The sequence below is a fragment of the Gopherus evgoodei genome, chromosome 11 (assembly GCF_007399415.2).
Source record: "Gopherus evgoodei ecotype Sinaloan lineage chromosome 11, rGopEvg1_v1.p, whole genome shotgun sequence".
Classification (NCBI taxonomy): domain Eukaryota; kingdom Metazoa; phylum Chordata; order Testudines; family Testudinidae; genus Gopherus; species Gopherus evgoodei.
The window spans coordinates 40,087,914-40,093,386 of record NC_044332.1 but is presented as its reverse complement, the minus strand read 5'-3'; positions in this window follow the sequence as shown (position 1 = coordinate 40,093,386).

Here is a 5,473-nt window from a genome sequence, read left to right as displayed (position 1 = left end):
CTTCTTCCAATAGGAGAGCAGAATGGTCTCATGACTGATGATTACAGGGGGAGGGATAGCTCAGTGGTTTGAGCGTTGGCCAAGGTTGTGAGTTCAATCCTTGAGGGGGCCATTTAGAGATCTAGGGTGAAAATCTGTCTGGGGCTTGGTCCTGCTTTGAGCAGTGGGTTGGTCCAGCTTTGAGCAGGAGGTTGGACATGACCTCCTGAGGTCCCTTCCAACCCTGATATTCTATGATTATAGAATGCAAGGCCCAATTGTTTGCATAAGACTTTACCCAATAATAAAGGCTAAAGAACATCTCAACATCTTGCAATGATGGAAGAGCAATAAAACAAACATCTCTTATCTTACAGCAACTAAATCAACAGTTGGTGAAAAGTAGGGTCTTTTGTAGACAAACCAGGTGTGTAACCCTTAATTTTGCATTTGATGTGATGTGTCATGGTGATGGCTATATTAGAAATGCCTTTGATAATAAATACAGTAACTCTTGTCTCAGTGAAGCTAAATTAATCCTGAACCAGTACTGGAGGTACTGTAGCAGCCATATAATCATCTCTACCTTGAAGGATGCAAAGAAAGTAATCTAACTGACACTTGCAGCCATGAATCAGTATGTTGCTTTCAGATATGACTGTCCCAAGTATTCTGGCAGTTTTAAATAAAAAATTATTAATGTGCCTGTTTACATTTCAGAATGTTAGGTGAACATTTCTCTGCATCATTTTGCTCAGTAACTAAGGAGAGCTTAATTTTCCTTTCATTGCTCAATCTGAGAACTGACAATCTTGGTCAGTAAGAGATTGTGGCTAGACTATGGAGATTGGAAGATGAGCTATTCACGAAAGAGTTTGTAACTGATGGTCTGTTTTAATGCCCCAAATCTGCAAAGACTTTAGTAAGTGTTTAAGAACATGCGTGGTCCCAGTGACACTACTCATCTGCTGAAAGCTAAACATCTTTATATCTTTGCAGGATTGGGGCCTCTGTAAATTAAGTGAACTTTTCCCTCATAGTAGATAAAATATTGTTACTTACTGATTTCACCAAATTTATCTTTACCAAGATATTTCTGCTGTTCTAGACAAAAGTTAATTATTCATCCATGATCCTTAATAGCTCTGGCCCTAGTAAAATTAATAACAATGGGAGGAAAGCTAAATCCCTCCAGCTCCTCCCTGTTGTTGTTGCTGTTTTGTTTTGGGGGCTTTTAAATTTTTTTTAGAGCCATCAAAATAATAAACTGAAAGAAATCAGAAGCATAGAAATTAAAGCCCTGATCCTGCAAAGATGTAAGCATGTGCATAAATTACTCACCCAAGTAATTCCATTTACTTCAGTGAAACTACTCAAGTGAGTAATGTTGCTCACAAGTATTTTCAGGACTGGGGCCCTTAGATATTAAACGTATTCTGTCTTTTCTTGTAAAATACCATGGCTTAACTGAGAATGGAAACAGTGTTAGGTAGATTAACAGTATCTGGTTTAAAATAATCCAGAATATGAATATTTTTCCACAGTATCATACAATTTCTAGCAGGACATCCCTCTCCCCCAAATCTAGGCCCTGATCATGCAAACTGTTCCACGCTCTTTGCAGCATTGTGGATTTATTTTTAAAAGCATCCTTTTTTCTTTTCTTTTCTTTTCTTTTTCTTTTTTCCTTTCTAATGGTGGTCATTCCTTCGTGGTTAGCTGGTCCCATTTAATCCCATTGGATGGTAGTCAGATGCATCTATTATCTCAAGAGACCCAGGGTTCATTGGCTTCAGGGTTCATAGTACTGTTTCATCCACAACAAAAGCTGTTTTTCAGTTTCACTTGTCTAGTAATGGATAATAAAAATCTAATTAGCCAGTCTATCAATTGCCATTTTGTAGCAGAACTGTAAAAGCCTGACCTAATAAGTGGAGGTAAAGATATTCAAATATTTTGTTCTGAAGTGGATTTTTGTAACTTTCACCATGCACATTTCAATATGCTTATTCTGTCACTGATTAGGGATTTTAAACAGTCTTTTTATTTTTGTTTTATAAGAAATTGTGTGGGTCATCTTTTAAACGATCTATTTCTGCATCTACCATACAAGAGGCAGAATTTAATTACATTCACAAAATGAGGAATAAAAACGTGGAACGTGGCATATGTTCATAGGTGACTGTAGTTCACTGGAAAATTGGTTTTTATGGTACATTGGTAGGCTAATGTAGGAAGTGCTCAGTTTGTAATGGCACAGGCATAGGATGGTTCAAATGAATAATGGAGTTCTATTTATTTCACTGAAATATCAAAGAGCTAAAAACTTAAAGCAGTGTGTTATTTTTTTCATCTTTCTACAAAGCAGCACCAGACATGTAAGGTCTGTTGGCTATTTCCCCTCAAAACTAATTCACTTTAACTTATGAGAAATATGAAAAGCTTTTTTTTCCATCTGCAGTGCACGAAGCAGGATTTTTTGCCCAAAGAGATGGATGAGTAGTTCCCCTTAAAACTGGAGCTAGAGTATTCAAAACATGTAAAACAATAAGGCAAGAATTTAAATCTTTAGACTCCAATGTAGCACAAAAAGATTTAGGGAAAGCATAGGAGAACAAATACAAATCTGCTAAACTTCTTGCACAACAAATTAAGACAAATGAAGTGCAGAAACATATTATTGGTGTCAAATCCCTTTAGTATATTGTCTTATAAATGAGGTGTCTGTTATAGCATAAAATCTTCTGCAGAAAAATGTCATTTTTTAAAATTGTGCATCTGAAATAATTGAAAACTAAGACTAAATTAGATCAGTGTCACTTAATCTGAATTTGCATTTTAAATGTTGCAACTGTGAAAGCTCCATGTAATTGGAGTATTAACATTCAGTTCCCCTCACCCCACAAACTGGTAAACTCCATGCTGGTGACTTTTTGTACTGGGGAGGGGGTGCAGAAAGACGGGGAGGAAGGAGAGAGAGCATGCATCATATTTTTCCCACGACCCCAGCGTGCAGGTTTGCAGAAAGCTCCATATCCCTTTCTCCACAGCTTTAAGCATTGTAATTAATATTGCATGTGTGTTGGTGGAAACTCATCCCTGTGCTGAGGGCCTACACAAGGCCCTTCTTCATCAATTCAGCCCCACTAAAGCTCTGCATTTAGCTTCATTAAGGTCCTCCCACTGAATTCAATGGCAAAAGCCTCACTGCCTTTTGTGGGACTAGGATTTGGCCCTTAACACCAGGCTGAAGCAATGCAAATGGATTGACACAGCTAAGGAGTCATATAGCATCCCAGGCTTTGCAATAAATTGCTCCCCCTTCCTCTGTGTATGAATAGTTGTATCCCTTTAAATAGTTTGTGATAGTTCTCATTGTGTTCTATTTTACAAACCAGTCAGAGGTGCAATGTGCATTTGCAGCTGATCTGGCATATTGTGCAAATATAATAAATATGGTGATCTGAACCCCACCATCCCCATGTGGTTCCTTCATATTCCGTAATATTCACAGCTGTCATCTTTTGCCCTTTATGTTTCACACCTCTTAGGTGGCACAACTTCTCTTTCCTTCTGGAACTATGCTGAGTTTGTGCCCACTCTACCCTCCATCTTCCTATAATTAGAGGCTCAGGCAAAAGAGGCTTTCCCCCTCTCCAATCTTCTTTATCTAGTTGCTGCTTGAAGGAGTAGTTTCTTGTCTGGAGGTAGAAGTGGTTACAAAGGTTCTGCTGTTCACTATACTCCTGCTACTGGTGTGTGGTGCTGTCTGAGCGGCTATTTTTATTTTTTTTTAAGTGTGTAAACTTATTACAACTTTCAAGCATAAAATAAACTGCATTGTACACCTAATGTAACCAACCAACCAAAGCTAGACAGGCTGTTCAGATGGGTTTATAATATACAGCTGGGTGAAATTCTTTTAGTTGAATAGTTTATTTGCCAAAAAATGCAGTGTAGGAGGTGAACAGTTCCAGCCAAATTTAAAAAAAATGAAGACAAAATGTCTACATTTTGTCTCTGTTTTAAAAAAGTGTTTGGTTTAGAAATTTTTCCTTTAAAAAAAAAAAAAAGACCGATTTAAAAAAAAACCTGAAACAAAAACTAAAACCAACATTTTTCAGGTGAAAGTCAAACTGCAAATTTAGGTTAGTTGTTGAGTCTGGAGCTGTATAACTTTGTTATCTGGGTCTGAATCTGCAACATGCTGAGCCAGGTCAGCATCTCTTTTGAGGCACTGAGCACTTCAAATAAATGGGCCTTCAATCCAGAAGTTAGACCCAATTTCCAAACTACTAATACCAGCTGTCAGGTGAGCAAAGTGTTAACAGGGATCACAGGTCAGTGTATTTTGCCCCATGAAAGAACTGTTTACATGTTCCCATATAGAAAATGCAAAGTTAAAGCACATGTAAATAGTTTTTTTCACATTCCTTCTTTTCCATGGATGAATAGTATTTAAAGAGCAGTGAATGCATTTCTAGGTGTACTATGGAAATGAATTTATCATTTTATAACACCTGTTAAAATATTTTTACTATGAATCAGTGTAGTAATAGCCTTCTTTCCTAGAGGCCTCAACCCTACACCTGTACAGTACACACCCTTATGAGATAGCCTGATGTACAGGTTTCCTGGTTTAGCTTCAGTTTAAATATTGTTTTTAAAGGACCCTGGAAGCATAGGGGCTGCAATTCATACCTTGCCCTGGTTTCTCTGCTAAAGAAGATTAACTGATGCCACAACCTTTATGGACTTACATCTTCAACAGAAAGAGGATCCTACAGGGATCCAATCTGTCTCCAAAACTGGGTGGTGTTGGCCAGGAAGGGGGCATGGCAGGTCCAAGAGAATGTGTTCTTTCCATATACTTGCTCAGGAGCCTCAACCAGCAGGAACCTCAGCTGAAAACTAAAACTGCTCCCCTCTATTCCTCCCAGAAGACCCCGAGGGTAGGTCTACACTGAAATTAAAAACCTGCGGCTGGCCTGTGCCAGCTGACTCGGGCTCATGGGGCTGAAGTTAAGGGTCTGTTTAATAATGGTGGTGTAGACATTCAGGCTTGAGCTGGAGCTGGGATGTAGGACCCTGTGAGGTGGCAGGGCCCCCGGGCTTGAGCTGCTGCCTGAGCATGAACATCTATACCATAATTAAACAACCAGTAAATTCATTCTGTAACACTTATTTTACTATTTTAAAAAGGCCCTAACAGAATAGCATAAATATTACAAAGAACAGATTTAGAATCTGCCTTCTGGTAAAGCTAGTTAATAGACTGCTAACATTACAAGGATCTGTGTTACAAAAGAAAATGTATATATGTATTTTGGGCATTTTCTCTAAGTCATATATTACTTACAAAAACTATATTAAAAGAACATTATTCTGGTTTCAAAGTCAGGCACTTAAAAGTTAGGAAATGCTAGTGTTAAGGTCGCCTGTGCAATCTTAATTTGGCTTCTTTGTGCATATGCATTATGATATAGTCTTTAAT